General features: G+C 43.6%; 1 long non-coding RNA gene and 1 other non-coding gene across 2 annotated transcripts in view; both read left to right on the forward strand.

Annotated features, from left to right (window-relative positions):
• Positions 1–1,305: 1,305 nt before the first annotated feature.
• Positions 1,306–16,888, forward strand: part of LOC129644566 (uncharacterized) — a 32,868-nt gene continuing 17,285 nt past the window's right edge. The window contains exons 1-2 of the long non-coding RNA XR_008710823.1: positions 1,306–1,581; positions 13,563–13,740. This is a non-coding gene — a long non-coding RNA (uncharacterized LOC129644566). The remainder of the gene's footprint in view (positions 1,582–13,562; positions 13,741–16,888) is intronic.
• Positions 12,949–13,058, forward strand: LOC129645099 (U6 spliceosomal RNA). The gene has a single exon (XR_008711190.1). It is a non-coding gene; the product is annotated as a U6 spliceosomal RNA (small nuclear RNA).

Raw genomic sequence — 16,888 nt, forward strand, 5'->3', positions numbered from 1 at the left:
CCAAACTCCTAGTTCTCCCTTCCCCTTCCCCCTTAGTAACCCTGTTTGTTTTCTGCGGCTCTGAGTCTATTTCCATTTTGCACTGATGCTTCGTGGAGGCTTCCCAGCACCGTTACAGCAGTAGACGGCTGATGCAGGGCAGCAGTTTTCAGACTGACTGAAGATGTGGAGTTCTGATTAATTCTTCATGGAGCTCTTGATGCTTTATGGAAATAAACAAGAAGTCCTTGAGGTGACAAGCTTGCTTAGCCCGAGCACCTCCCTTGAGGCATTCATCTACTGAGTTGATTTGACCTGGGAGCAAAGGTTTCAGCTCTATGCTTGGTAGCAGCAGTATGCAAATGTAGCTATGTCTTTCAGGACCTGACAGATAGGTGTCTAGAAGTTTTCAAGTTAACACTCACGCAGGACATCCTTGTATCAGCATCCTCAAAATTCCAGCAAAGAGCTTACCTTCAAGATTAAAAGTGGCTTAATAATGGCCATGTCTTGCTTGAATTCGCCATCACATTTCCCTATAGAATATATTTTGACAATGTAAACACAGACTTAAATTTTTGTTTTGTTTTGTTTTGTTTCTACCAAGCCATTTCTGGTATATTGAGCAAACCAGTGTGCTAGCCTTTCCATTGTTTTCTGGCTTTATCTTCCTTCTACTTTCCCTTACTAGAAAAAACAATGGAATTTTGTGGAAGCTGCAGAGGTTTTGATCTGAGGACAGCCTTTACCTCTGAAGAGAAGGGGGCTCTGACAGAAAGCAAGGGCTGCTTCTGATTCATTCATTTCCCTGGATCATCTTGTTTGCCCAGTGACTGGAGTCTCTGCAGCTCTTCAGAGACCACTGTGAGATGACTTGCTTCAGCTGCTCAGCTCTTTTCAAATATTTTCCAAGGACAAACACTGTCCCTCAGCTGCAATGATTATCTTGTCTGGGGATTGTATTCTGATTAATTTAGCTTCCTTACTGCTTCAGTGGATTCCAAATTTGTCATGGTTAAAAAAAAAAAAAAAAAAATCTCCTGGGCAGTTGCATAAGAGAAGTTCTGCTGAGCAACCTTTAGAACGTTGCAGAGAGCTGAGAGGCAAGGGGAAAAATGGAAAGAATGTCAGCTACTTCCGGATGCATGCTCATTATCAGGCATAATTTCAGGAACTTCGCAGAAATGTCGGTGATCACGGCTCTGCCACGGAGGTGCCTTCTCAATCCCGTTCAACACACGAAAGCATCCAGTAAGCGCATGCAGCCAGCAGGGGGCGGGAGCGCCGCGGCCATAAGCCACGATCTCTACTGCAGTCGCTGGGACCAGTCCACGCCAGCTGTTCTTCAAGTCAGCAGGTTCTGAACTCGCCGCAAGGCTGTCTTTTCCCAAGAATTATGCCTTCATTTTCTCGTCTTCTTACAGTATATGCAGTCGAGTCCGTCTGCCTCGATTAGAATCCTGGCTACCCCACTTTCTACCTTTGTTGTCTCTGTGCCTCCATCTCTCTCATCTGAGAAATGGGGACAGAATAACTACGAGGAGCTTGTGAGGAAGATTGAGTTAACCTACTGAATGCATTTAGAACAGTGCCTGGCACCTAGTAAGTACTTGATGAATACCAGCTGCTAGAGGTCAGTCCTTTGCCCTTCACCTTCTAAACCCTCAAGTCTGATGCGAAGATAAATTCATCTGGCCTTAGGTTCTACAAGCAGGCTTCTCATTCTTTAAAACTCATCTCAAAAACAGAACCTCACCTCTGGCACTTTTGTAAAAAATGTTTATGCTAAATCTAATAATGAGAAAGCATCAGACAAAACCAACTTGAGCGACATTCTACTAAATAACTAGACTATGCACTTCAAGAATGACAAGGTCAGGAAAGACAGAGAAACCAGGTTAGACTGCAGGAGACTGAACACCTACCACAACTGAGTGCAGTACATGAGCTGGGAAGTTCTTTTGCCGTAAAGTGCACATTGGGACAGTTGGTGAGATCTGAGTAAGATTTGAGGTAAGATAGTATTAGAATAGTGTTAATTTTCTAAGTTTGCTAATTGTAGGCTCTAGAAGAGAGCCTTTGGATTTCAGAAACACACATTCTAGTATTTAAGAGTAAAGGGGACATATTCTCTGCAAGTTACATTTAAATTGTTTAAAAAAATGTGTATCTAATATAAAATATTAATGTGCTAACTTAGAAAAACCCCTCATGACCACTGCTTAGATGACTGCTTATGACTTTCTATACTTTTCAAGGATGAGTGCTCTTTTGAGGACTTACCATTGGTGTTTCTGGATACCATAGAAATATTTTGTACTTTCTGGAGTGTGTCCATCCTAATATAACAAAATATAAATTGCTTATTTACTAAAAAATTAAAAATGAGTATCTGTTTATAAACATTTATAATATTTATGAGAGAGCATATTTTGCTATAATAACATTTGTTGTTGTTGTTCAGTTAGTTGCTCAGTTGTGTCCAACTCTTTGCAACCCTGTGGACTGCAGCAAGCCAGGCTTCCCTGTCCATCACCAGCTCCTGGAGCTTGCTCAAACTCATGTCCATCGAGTCAGTGATGCCATCCCATCATCTCATCCTCTGTTGCCCCCTTCTCCTCCTGCCTTCAATCTTTCCCAGCCTCTCCTCCTGCCTTCAATCTTTCCCAGCCTCGGGATCTTTTTCAATGATTCAGTTCTTTGCATCAGGTGGCCAAAGTATTGGACTCTGTCTAGGTATTTTATTCAAGGGAATTCCACTGTATGTGCTCAAGGCTAAATGTTTTGTAGTAAAAGAAATATTTATTTGTTACAACAAAGTCCCTGGATGCAAACCTTGATTTCCTCTGGTGTGCAACTGAACCAACAGCAATCTGATCTGAAATTGGAGGCAGAACTGACTGTAAGAGCATTAAAGAGAAACTCTGTGTATGTGTGTGTATTTCCTACTTGTTTCCTTTTTATGGATATTGTTGGGATTTTGTTAAGGTCTGGTTTGTCTGTATACAATGGGTTCATGTTGGAATGTAGTATCATAAAGATGCACCTCTTCCTTTGCTTGTGATCTCCATGTTAATTTGCTCTCATTAGAGGGTGTGCATTGTGGTCATCAGTTCACACTATTTTTATCTGATGCTAACTTCCAAGCTAGATATTTTGCCATTTGACCAAGATAACAATGCAACAGGAAATCAGTATAGTGTTTATCTTTCCTAGAAGCCATACAGGCCTGTCTAGAAAAATTTCAAGTGTGTGCACACGACTCAGGGAAAGAACTCAGGTACAGATGGTAACAAATTTCTAACCAAGCCAGGTCTCCTACTGAGGTTCTTTATAACCTGGTGGATTAAAGCCATAGCATACATTGAAGCCATAGCATACATAGATCAGAATTGAATCTCTGTGAGGAAGAAAAATTGGGTGAGGAGGATCTGGTCAGTATGAATAGATGAGGAAAAAGTGTAACTCCCCTGACCTCAAAAATAACTCCCTCACACATCCTTCCAAATCAGACACACACGGAATAATAGATTCTCCCGAAAGCTGCCAGGGAGGTTAAGCCTCCTACCACGCATACTGAAAAGCGGCCTGTTTTGATCAGGCACTTGACAGCTTCTCCTTTAACACATGGCTGAGAAGATGGACTGGTTAGTGGTCTTGTTTTGAAAGAAACCCGAGAAGGAGGAGAAAAGGGCAATTACAAAGCAAGGGCTATTTTGGTAAAGGTGCTGACCAGGAGGCACGTGCTGAAGTGAGATGCTTGGGATAGCTGCACACAGGGTCCTGGTCCTTTGAAGTTGAGCGTCAGAGACAGGGAGAGGAGTGGAAATGGCCATGGTTCCAGAGAGAGAAGGATGAAGTAGCTGAAACTGACACAGTGGTGGCAAGAATCCTTCTTACATCCTGCTGAGCAACACACAAGTCATGGTTGTGCAGTTGTCTGCCTTGAAGAATTACCTGACTTGTTTCCTCCCGAAGAATAAACTGTCTTATGCATCAGTGATTATCTGAGAATGGAGTATCCCCATGAGAGTGTTCAATAAACACTCAGCTACTTAAAGCTATAATGTTCTTGATGCTTTTACCATACCTACTGATGATTGTCCAGGACCTTACCACCTGGAACTTGATTTCTATCAAAGTTTGCAAAGTCCTTGGCCAAAACTAACTTCAACTGAACTTTAAAAATAAAATAGACCCATTCTAGAGCAACCACTCGAGTAATTCTGCTATGTGAACCATCAGGCTAAATGGCTCATTTATCTAAATGGCATTCAATCTCATGTGGGCATTCAAGAGTTTTAACACAGACCACAGCAATTTCTCCAGAAAAATCCCAGAAAACAGGGGCAGCAGGCAGAAAGCTTTCATCCTTGTCAAAATCAGTCTTGACTTCTGTGCATCACTGTGGTTGTGTGTCAATGTCACATTCTTGTTCACTCAGGCAGATGTGTCTGGGCCACTAGCCCATCATTCTAGATACAAAACCAAGAGCCGGAGAGTAGTAAAGGTCAGAGTTCCAAACAAGGAAGAAAGAAGCCAAGAAGTGAGGATGAAGAGGTCAATGATTATAAGGAAACTGATCTTGCCAAGGGCGTTGTGGGGAGGGAGAGAATGGGAGACCATCCCAAGAACTGAGTAGTCGGTCACAGCAGGGCACACATTTTTGCAGCTTTCCTAGTTATTTGTCATCTGCTGCCAGATCTTCCCTGAGAAACTCCCAGGATAACTTCTTAGAGGAAATATACTCTTTTTATTTTTTTTTTTTTGGTGGGGGGGATAACAAAGTTTAAATCAGGCGGATGAATAGATTTAAAGGCCACTCTGATCCATCTCAGCTGCTGCTGCCTGTATTCACATTCCCATTGTCTCAGATATGCAGATGACACCACCCTTATGGCAGAAAGTGAAGAGGAACTCAAAAGCCTCTTGATGAAGGTGAAAGTGGAGAGTGAAAAAGTTGGCTTAAAGCTCAACTTTCAGAAAATGAAGACCATGGCATCCGGTCCCATCACTTCATGGGAAATAGGGAAAGAGTAGAAACAGTGTCAGATTTTATTTTTCTGGGCTCCAAAATCACTGCAGATGGTGACTGCAGCCATGAAATTAAAAGACGCTTACTCCTTGGAAGGAAAGTGATGACCAACCTAGATAGCATATTCAAAAGCAGAGACATTACTTTGCCAACAAAGGTCCGTCTAGTCAAGGCTATGGTTTTTCCTGTGGTCATGTATGGATGTGAGAGTTGGACTGTGAAGAAGGCTGAGCACCGAAGAATTGATGCTTTTGAACTCTGGTGCTGGAGAAGACTCTTGAGAGTCCCTTGGACTGCAAGGAGATCCAACCAGTCCATTCTGAAGGACATCAGCCCTGGGATTTCTTTGGAAGGAATGATGCTAAAGCTGAAACTCCAGTACTTTGGCCACCTCATGCGAAGAGTTGACTCATTGGAAAAGACTCTGATGCTGGGAGGGATTGGGGGCAAGAGGAGAAGGGGATGACAGAGGATGAGATGGCTGGATGGCATCGCTGACTCGATGGACGTGAGTCTGAGTGAACTCTGGGAGTTGGTGATGGACAGGGAGGCCTGGCGTGCTGCGATTCATGGGGTCGCAAAGAGTCAGACGTGACTGAGCGACTGATCTGATCTGATCTGATCTGTGACTACTGTGGTGTTGGAGAAGACTCTTGAGAGTCCCTTGGACTGCAAAGAGATCCAACCAGTCCATCCTAAAAGAAATCAGTCCTGAATATCCATTGGAAGGACTGATGCTGAAGCTGAAACTCTGATACTTTGGCCACCTAATGCAAAGAACTGCCTCCTTGGAAAAGACCCTGATGCTGGGAAAGATTGAAGGCGGGAGGAGAAGGGGATGACAGAGGATGAGATGGTTGGATGTCATCACTGACTGGATGGACATGAGTCTGAAGACACTCTGGGAGTTGGCGATGGACAGGGAGTCCTGGCGTGCTGCAGTCCATGGGCTTGCAAAGAATTGGACACGACTGAGCAATAGAACTGAACTGTTACTATTGATATTTCTTGCATTGCTCTGCCTCTCCTGCCTCACCCCAAGCCTTCAAAGTCAGTCCTTACTCTGTTACAGGAAAACATTTTCCAAACTCAAGTATTACTTGACAGCCCTGCTTCAAAGCTTTCTGTGACTTTCCAATTTCTGCGGAATAAACCTCAAAGTTTGTAGCGGAAAGAACCTTCATATTCTATTCCTCCAACCTTCTCTTTCGTGACTTCCTTTTATTAATTCTAGCTTCACACAGTTTTTACAATTTCTATCTACAGTCTTTGTATTGTTTCACCTATCCGGCCTCTGCCAGCAAGCGCTCATCATGTGTCCACCTGGTTTCCAAGGCTTGCAGGCCTCTCCCACTAAGCACGCTGGCTTCTCTGCGCGAATGGCAAATGCAGTTCCCTTCAGCACTCAAGCCCCAGGAGCTCAGCCTCCTCAGAACCAACCAGGTAGGCTTGTCCAGCAGGCCTAGCCACGTGGGACCAGCAGATACTGCTTCTCCCGACGGCAAGGCAGCCACTGACACTGCCAGCGCTCACCCCCTTAATGCGGCTCTGGCCCACGTGACACGACCTTGATCCGAGACCACGCCGACGGGAGGAACACGCGTGCTCACGGCGGCAGTTACAATCCCGTCATGCAGCGGCCTGCGGTAGTGGCTGGTCCAGCTCTCACCCCTTAGATGTCGGTCTGGCCCGCGTGACGCAGCAGCAGCCTGCGGCACCATCTCCTCCGGAAGAATAAACCTCGCCTGTCCTCGTGGGAGGCATCTCCACCTGTGAGGTGCCCTCCTCTCAGGCCGTGGGCTCCCCGCAGCGGTCCGAGCGCGTGGAGAATGCACCTCCGCGGGCGCCCTGGTGCACGCCGCACCTCCTGCCGCTTGTCCGTCAGGGGCGAGGCGGCTGCCAGCACCACCGGGGAGCGGCAGCAGCAGATGACCATTGCCCCACGGTCAGCGTCGTCCTCATCAGCAGCGACACGGACGAGGAGGAGGCGCAGAAGCGCGCGCCCCATGTGAGGCCGCGCCACCTTTCGTCAGGCCCCTGGAGGAGCCGAGGCGGGGGCGCGTGCGTTTCCGGCCCAGAGACCGTCGTGGGTGCGCCTGCACCCCTTCTCGTCGTCCAAAGTGGCGATCCCTCTCTCTCCTGGCCCCTGAATTCTGGCCTTGCCGTGCCCTGGAGCCCTAAAGTGATTTCAACAGAATGTCAAACAGATTTGGTTTTCCTTGGTGGCTCAGTCGGTAAAGAATCCGCCTGCAATGCAGGCAGGAGACGCGGGTTCGATCCCTGGATCGGGAAGATCCCCTGGAGAAGGGATAGACTAATCCACTCCAGTATTCTCCCCTGGAGAATTCCATGGACAGAGGAGCCTGGCGGGCTGCAGTTCATGGGGTCACAAAGAGTCGGACACCTGAGTGAGTAGCTGCTCCACTGTGTAGAGGCAAAATCAAGTGTTTCCTCATCTTTGGAGGCCCCCTCCTCATTGCCCCACCTCCAAACTCCAAAAGATCAAATTGAGTATATTCATGGATGTTGCCAGTTTTTCGGGTATACACATTTATGTAGTATACACCTACCGTAGGTGTGTATACTTATCTCTCGTACTGGATTTTGACTTTCTTCGAGGTTGATACCTAATGTATTTATTTTTATAGATCTAGGATATGGCACATAATAAGTGCTTAACAGTTGTCTACTGGATAAATGAAGTTCTCAAGCCTAAACTCCAGTGTTTAATCAGTTACTCAATAAGTAAAACTGAAGACAGCTTATCAGGAGTCGGCTCAGTACTAGGCTAGGTCACCTGTCAGGGTGGAAAGTGAGACAGGCACCGGTTGGAGAGAAGGTTTGGGGCCAGTTCAGGTGTCAGTTCACTTTGTAGGGAAGGTAAGCTGGTGGGAGGGTAGTTATTACTGGACGGGGGAGATAAACAGGATATTTTGGGAAAACATTGTTAGGTTAAGTGATAGGAATGGAAAATGTATCAGATGTGTACCTATTTTGGGATAGGAATGAAATGTACTTAAATAGCCAGAATTGGATGAACATGAATTGGTCAGTGAGAGAATTCGTGTTGTGGTAGGTAGGGGACTGTTACAGGTATGGTGATGGCAGGGGGTCTATGGCTCTGAGAGGCTGTCAGCTGTATCAAGAAGGAGAGGGAGGCAAAGATGGCGTCTGGGGCATTTTGTGCAGAGAACAAAGGCTGCGATCATATTTTTCACTGTGTCAGGACTCTCCTCCTTCGATCTGAGGAACCTTCCCACGCCACACAGCAAAGTCTCAGTGATGATGAGCAATAAAGATTCATGAATTTTCTAGTTACTGGTGCTGTAGCAGCTGCTACCGTCAGAGGCTCACAGCTTGGTATCTCAGCTGTATACAACTTTCTGACCCAGCGTGTGGCTCTTATGAAAAATATTTCATAATGAAAATTTCTAAATAAATAAAAATAGGGAGATTGTACCCTTGTCCCTATGACCTACTTTCAACAAAATCAATGGTTTGGATCCTTTTTGATAGATATATTTTAGAGCAAATTCTAGACTCATAGCACCTCACACATCTGTACATAGGGACATCAGCATGTATCTCTATCTGATAAGGATATTAAAAATAATATAACCACCAAGGAATTATCACATCCAGGGTTGCTTTAATATGCTTAAGGGACTGGCTCCCTCCCTTCCACCTCATCTCACTCCTCTATCAGGGGGTACATACTATTATTCCCAATTGTGCCTGAAGCTGTTGTCTTTCTGGGAGAAGGACCAGTCATTTTACCCGCTTTCCTTGTGCCAGAAGAGTCTTCTATTTGCAGAACACCATCTACAAAGAATGAAATTTCCTGTCCCGTGCCTTTGTTCAGCTCACACCTGATATTTTAAAGAGATGAGAGATGTGTCCAGTCTGAAATGCATGTAGCATTATTTCTTTTTTTTTAAATCTTAAATCACATTTTATTTTTAATATAAATTTATTTATTTTAATTGGAGGCTAATTACTTTACAATATTGTATTGGTTTTGCCATACATCAACATGAATCTGCCATTATTTCAAGTGTCACCCCTCCCTATTATGTCAAAAGGATTCACTTTAAAAAATCCTAGCTTGAGAGTTCTTAGAGAAACACGAGCAAAGCAGGTATGCCAAGGGTTTATAGATGCTCATGGAGTTGCCTGTTATGCTTTTCAGTTTGCTGGGGAAATAAACTCATTCATGTATACACACTATGTATATAAAATAGATAACTAGTAAGGATCTGCTGTATAGCACTGGGAACTCTACTCAGTACTCTGTAAAGACCTATATTGGAAAAAAAATCTAAAAAAGTGGGTATATGTATATATGTAACTGATTCACTTTGATGTACACCTGAAATTAACATTATAAATAAGCTATACTCCAATAAAAATGAAAAAAAATACTTTGTTGTTGAAAAATAATAACTATCCTCTGAAAAAAAAAGAAGCTCCTTCACCTAGTGACTTTCCAAGGTAGTTTGAGATGGCAGCATTCATGGCAACCATCTACCTAGTTTCTGTCTTTGTCCTTCTTTGCTGCCAGAGAAGGTCAAAGCCACGTATATGGAGTAGGATTCATCAACAGAGTGGATACAAGAAACTGTGGCCTTCAAGTATTTATGATCTACTTGGGAAGGTAAATTATTCATATATGTAAAGATCTAACTATGCAACTCAGCAGTGGCCACAGGACTGGAGAAGTTCAGTTTTCATTCCAATCCCAAAGAAAGGCAATGCCAAAGAATGCTCAAATTACCGCACAATTGTACTCATCTCACACGCTAGTAAAGTAATGCTCAAAATTCTCCAAGCCAGGCTTCAACAGTACATGAACTGTGAACTTCCAGATGTTCAGGCTGGTTTTAGAAAAGGCAGAGGAACCAGAGATCAAATGGCCAACACCCACTGGATCATCGAAAAAGCAAGAGAGTTCCAGAAAAATATCTATTTCTGCTTTATTGACTATGCCAAAACCTTTGACTGTGTGGATCACAATAAACTGTGGAAAATTCTGAAAGAGATGGGAATACCAGATCACCTGACCTGCCTCTTGAGAAATCTGCATGCAGGTCAGGAAGCAACAGTTAGAACTGGACATGGAACAACAGACTGGTTCCAAATAGGAAAAGGAGTACGTCAAGGCTGTATATTGTCACCCTGCTTATTTAACTTATATGCAGAATACATCATGAGAAACACTGGGCTGGATGAAACACAAGCTGGAATCAAGATTGATGGGAGAAATATCAATAACCTCAGATATGCAGATGACACCACCCTTATGGCAGAAAGTGAAGAAGAACTGAAGAGCCTCTTGATGAAAGTGAAAGAGGAGAGTGAAAAAGTTGGCTTAAAGCTCAACATTCAGAGAAGAAAGATCATGGCAAATAGATGTGGAAACAGTGTCAGACTTTATTTGTGGGGGCTCCAAAATCACTGCAGATGGTAACTACAGCCATGAAATTAAGACGCTTGCTCCTTGGAAGGAAAGTTATGACCAACCTAGTCAGCATATTAAAAAGCAGAGACATTACTTTGCCAACAAAGGTCTGTCTAGTTAAGACTATAGTTTTTCCAGTAGTCATGTATGGATGTGAGAGTTGGACTGTAAAGAAAGCTGAGCACTGAAGAATTGATGCTTTTGAACTGTGGTGTTGAAGAAGACTCTTGAGAGTCCTTTGGACAGCAAGGAGATCCAACCAGTCCATCCTAAAGGAGATCAGGTCTGAATGTTCATTGGAAGGACTGATCTTGAAGCTGAAGTTCCAATACTTTGGCCACCTGATGCAAATAGCTGACTCATTTGGAAAGACCTTGATGCTAGGAAAGATTGAAGGCAGAAGGAGAATGGGACGACAGAGGATGAGATGGTTGGATGGCATCACTGACTCAATGGACATGAGTTTGGGTAAACTCCAGGAGTTTGTGATCGACAGGGAGCCCTGGTGTGCTGCAGTCCATGGGGTCGCAAAGAGTCAGACAGGACTGAGTGACTGAAGTGTACTGAACTGAAGTATCCATAAGGCATTGATTGGAGTTAAGGGTCCAAAGTTAAAGGTGTTCATGCTGTAGGCATTAAGAAGAGTGAGGGACTCTTCTAACTGGAAATTTTCCTAGGTTTTTTAAGGGGTGACATTTCACATGGATGTTGACTGTTGGTCACAATGATGGTTTGAGAGAAAGGAGGGGTGTTTGGGAGTGTAGTGGTGGTGGGAGGAGAACAGGACGAGTGAATGGTCAGCAGGTGAAAGAAGAGGCCAGGCACTGGGATGTGTGTGTGACCTAATGTTTCAGTCTTTTATGAAACTACATGTTACCACCTTCCTGCCTGATGTAAGGTCAAGTGGGCTGGACAGTTTCACATGGTGACAAGGCCTCATCTCAGGTGTCTACTAGGAGGTCTCTCTGCCTTTTTTTTTTTTTTTTTTTGCCTTCTTTGATGCCCAGAAAGGCTATTCAGCACAGAAAAGATGGTCCACAAATGTTGGAGGGTCAATGTCTGTGGAAGCAGTCCACAGCCAAGGGAATATGAGAATCAGTATGAATGTTCCAGAATTGTCACAGGGACAATTCTGAGACGCATTCTATGTGGTTTCACAGGCAGCCTCCAGTGGGACTGAACCACAGTGATCCATGGTGGTAACCAGCTCAGCCATGCCTCTCTGCATTGGTGTTCCCTCCTTCCACCACCCGCTTCTTCTGCTCCCTGAGAATGGTCTCCACAACAAACTCCTTGAACCCAAAATCTTGTTGAAGACTCTGCTTTTGGAGAATTCAAAAATCATACAACCAGACTTGCAGAAATGAGGCAGTGTTCCAGAGACATACATCCAAAATGGATGAAGCCTTGTTACATTTTCTTCCTAGTTAGAGAGGATTATCCCTCTTTTCTATTTGCTTTTTGCTTGCTTTCTCCTCACTGTTATTTCAGAAAAGTGGAACTGTAAATCATAGGTTTAGATTACAATTACATGGAACTAGGCATGGCCTGTAGTCTGTAGTCCTCAAGGAGCTAAGTTTGAGGATTCTATCCCAGTGTCTCTCCTCCTTTCAGTAAATGACAATCCATTCTTCCTGACTACAGGTGTTGTGGGCATCTCAGACTTTCCTTTTTATCCCCCACTCCTGTCCATCAGAAAATCTGTCAGCTCCACCTTCTCGAAACATCCAGAAGCTGGCCATCCTCAGCACCTTCACTATTACTGTTCTGGGTTAATCCTGGGCTCCTCACTCGGGTTGTCCCAAGACCATCTTACTCTCATGATTCTTCCCTTAGTTCTCTGTGATCTCTCTGCAGCAAAACAGCCAGTGATTCTATTAAAATATAGGCAAGATTATGTCTTTCCAGCCTCAGCAGCCTTTCGCGGTTTCCCATCCTACTTTGAAAGAAAGCCATCATTGTTACAGTGACAGAGTAAAGCCAGGTTTTCCATGATCTTTCAATCTTTTCCCATTTGTAGCCCTTTTTCTTACTACTCACCCCTTTGCTTATTTGACCCTAAGCTACTAGCCTCATTGCTGCCCCTTGGACAGGCCAGCATGAGCTCTCATGGAGAGCTTTGCCCCTGGTAACCCACATGGCACACACCCCACCTCCTCAGCTGTCTGTTCACCTATTATTTTCTCATCAGTCCTTCCCTGTCTAAAATTGCATCTGACACTTCCTTTCCCCTTCCCCTCCTTTGTTGTTCCTTTTTGAACTTCTCACCATCTACTAAGCATTTATTTTATTCATGTAAGACTTTCTAAACTTATTTCCATTCTAGGAGGCAAGCCTTATGAAGGAAAATGTTTTTTTCCTTGGGTTTTGGGGTGAGGGTCTCCTTTGTTCATTGTTTTCTTTCCAGCCTTAATCAGTACACACACACACACACACACACACACCAATGGATAGTGGATGAACAATGAATTTGCTGGTGCCCACTCACTTTGCAGCACATACACTAAAACTGGAATGATACAGAGAAGATTAGAATGGCCCTTACACTAGGATGACATGCAGATTCATGAAATGTCCCATATTTTTATAGCTGATTCACACTGTTGAACAGGAGAAACTAACACAACACTGTAAAGCAATTATATTCAAATTAAAAAATAAAAAAATAAATTTACTGGCTATCTGATAAACACGTAGATAGTTAATAAATGTTTCCCCAAGTATTTAGTAAATGCCAAAAATATGTGTGTAAATATGGATGTCTAACATAAACAAAAATGAAAAAAAGAGGTATATGACTTGGTTTAACCTCTCTGAGGCTTTTTTTTTTTTTTTTTTTAGCTGAAGATAGGGATCCTATTTTCCTATACCTAATTCATGGGAGCAAATAAGATAATGCATTTTAAAATCTTGAGAGAAAAGAATCTAAGTGGATGGTAGGAATGACTGTTTATCAGAACTTGTGTCTTGATTTTTAGTTCAAGGTCTCGAGATTTATATCTTAAGCCACAAGAGGACTTTTTTAGAGGTTTTTGAAGTGATGTTTAAGATAATGAGATTCACTTCTTTTGCAATTCCTTTTTTCTACAGAAAGCAGGTGAGAATGAATCCCTTGGTACCTCTGACTTATTGAAAGTGTGTTGTGGAGTTTCTCGACTAGACCACAAGGACCATCAGAGCAGATAGCAAGTTATCTTTGCAACATTCCCAGTGACAGCACCTGGTGGAGAGTACACTCTCAGTGAGTCTGTGCTGAGTGAACAGATAGGTAATGTCAAGTTCTCCCTTCATTTAAGATGTCCCATTCTCGGAGATGCAAGCTAATGAATGTAGGATGGGTAAACAACAAGGCCCTACTGTGTAGCACAGGGAACTATATCAGTATCCTCTGATAAGCCACAATGAAGACATGAAAAAGAACACACACACACACATACATATAAAACTGAATCACTTTGCTGTACACTAGAAATGTAACATTGTAAATCAAGTATACAGAGATCAAAACAATTAATAAGATGTCCCATTAGTGTGACTGAGACCTAGCAAGACCTATGATCCTCCTCTTTGGCCCCAGCACCCACAGGTGCTGACTTCATCTCATCCTCTTGACCTGCCTCCTCCCGGTCTTTGGTTTGGGCTGGTTTCTCCTTAGTGTTTCCACTGAGCTGCTCCCATTCATCCTCAGCACCAGGCTGACCCAGCATCTGTTCTGTTCTTACCTGAATGGAGCACTGGGAGAGAAAGGCAGGAACTGTACTGTTTCCACTGTGTCACAGGATCACCTTTAGGGAGAGATCGTGTGGGTACCAGGAGGCAGAGTGAGCTGAACAGAGGAATTTGGGTTGTTTGTGGAAGAGCTGCAGTGGCTATTGCAAGGGGAGGGATGCTGATATGGCACAGTGTTCTCCCATTTTAAGATCAGGGGCATCATCTACCATAATATCAAAAATGAGGTGCTCCTCCCATGGGAAACTTTTTGCTTTTCAGGGAAAAATTGTTCTCATTTGTGGGTAGCGTGGATAGTAGAAATGAAGAATTAGTCCAATTCTTAGTTCATATTTCTATTAGTTTATTTCTTTGTTTCAGTGATTGCATCTAGCTTAGTTTCTTTTGTTTTCCTATCCTAGGATTGGAGCCTTTGTTAGTAAAATCAGCACAAAGTTATCTAAGCAGGTCAGCATCTGCCAGTTCAGATCACTTGGCTTTTTCTTTTCCCCCTGGAGGTGTGAAGAGAGGGGCTGATGAGTGACTGTGGGAGAGGCTTTTAACCTATTAACAGTAAATTTTAGAGAAATGTGTCATAACTTTTTTGTTTTATTTCATTTACAGTTTTACAAATAAAATGTGGTTTCTAGTAGGCAGATGGAAAAAAAGAAAATGTGATTTACTGCCTTGGTGCTATGCCTTTTTTTTTCTAGGACCTTAATCTTTACTCATTGTAGTTACTGGTTTAATGACAACATAAGTAGATTACCTAGGGTACGCTGAATGCATGAGCAATAGACCTCAAATATTTGCTAGTTCAAACAGGAGCTTATTTCCAGTTCATCTAATGGTCAAGGGATGGTTAATGGATCAGCAGATTGTGCTTCTCCACTGTCACTTAGAGACTCAGGCTCAGAGAGGCTCTGTCTTACACAGGCTTCTAAGTCATCCCGGTTTTTCCTCTCATTTTTCCTTTTCAGTTGGTAGGGAGAAAGAACAATTTTTTTTTTCAGTCTTTTGATGTGGACCATTTAAAATATCTGTTGAATTTGATACAATATTCCTTCTGTTTTATGTTTTGTTTTACTTGGTCGCTGGTTGTATGGAATCTTAGCTCCCTAACCAGGAATTGAACCCATGCTCCCTGCATTGGAAGGAGAAGTCTTAACCATTGGATCGCCAGGGATGTCCCAAGAGCAAAATTTTATGTCCCAAGTTTAGAAGTGGTATACTTGGTGTCTTCTTATATTCCAGTGACTAGAATTCGGTTGTGTGGTCATATATAACATGAGTGAAGTCTGGATAGTGTAGTTATTGACATAGGTTCCTAGGAAAGAGAATTTGAGCCAAGGACTAAGTTTCAATGTTTTATTTGAGAAGTATAAACCCAGGGCATCAGGAATGAGAACAAGAGGGTGAGGCAATATGAGGTCACATGCTGACAGTTACTTCACCAAGAGCTGAAAGAGATGGCAGGTCACTGAACAGGTCCACCTACTCTGGCGGGCTGTATGGTGAAATCATGATGCAGAACAGAAATCATGATGCAGGAGTGAGGAAGGAAAGAGAATTTATCTGTCTGCCTCTCTCCCGTCTCCTGGTTCTTACTGGTCAAAGTTGGCCCCACCCTTTTGCTCCTCAGCACAACTGGTGTGCACCATTAAACACCTTCAGTGGCTTCTCAGATGCCAAAGCAAAGGCTCTTTGATGTGGCATTTCATCTGAAGCTGAGTTGGAAAGGGGCAGGAGAAGACAGAGACTTGCATGTGGCTAGTTACCCTCAGGGAGCCAAGGCTCATGGGTCTGCACTGAGCAGGTTGGTTGTGATGGCAACCATCTGCAGGAACAGTGAAGCCAATCCAGTCTGAAAAGTTCCACAAAGATGTCTTATAGTCTGCCCCTTGCACCGCCGGGACTCATTTATGCCCTCTAATTATATCTGGTTCACAAACTAAACCCTGGGAACAGCATGGTATCCTTAGAATAAGAGGACATCACATCTTCTGAAAAGTGGAGGTGCAAAAGTCCAGCTACTCACAGAGTCATCTTCAGGTTGTATCTTCCTGGAAGAGGTAAGAAGTGCAGTGAAAGCACCTACAGTTCCCGCTTCTGCTGCTGCTGCCCTGAGGCTCTGATGGATATTTATCATCTCTCTCCTCCACTTCTGTTGTAGATCTCCCCCACGCTCTGCAAGTACTTCCACTAGTCTGCTTCCCTAGTGGGCTGACCCAGACCTTCTTTCTGAGGATTCTAAGCCTTTTGTTGCCCTGATGCTTTTGTGTTACAATTGGCCAATGACAGTTATTACTGGGTATGGAAATACTAGGAAATGCCTTCATGAAGATCCCATATTCATAGATATTGTGTAGAAACATACCTAACTTCTCAGGGTCATCAAGGTTGATTATCTCAGCAGTAACTGACTTCTTTGATCGCCACTGTCATGAAGAGTTCGAACTATCCCAGTGGTAGATACAGCTTCTACTTCAGTGAAAGCAGCATCGCGTCTCCTGGGCTAGGTGCTCCTCCTTTGGGAACTGGAAATTGCAGCCCCACAGAGCCTAGGATTGTGGAAGTGGAACCACAAGCCCCACCATCAGATGATTGTGTGTGATGTTGAGAGGGGACACTTCTATTTCTACCACTTTGTTCTTGGACTTTTTGAGTTACTGGAGGCCTAGCATCATCTCTCAGGTGTTGGTATCGCA

The sequence above is a fragment of the Bubalus kerabau genome, chromosome 2, assembly GCF_029407905.1.
Source record: "Bubalus kerabau isolate K-KA32 ecotype Philippines breed swamp buffalo chromosome 2, PCC_UOA_SB_1v2, whole genome shotgun sequence".
In the NCBI taxonomy this organism is placed as follows: domain Eukaryota; kingdom Metazoa; phylum Chordata; class Mammalia; order Artiodactyla; family Bovidae; genus Bubalus; species Bubalus kerabau.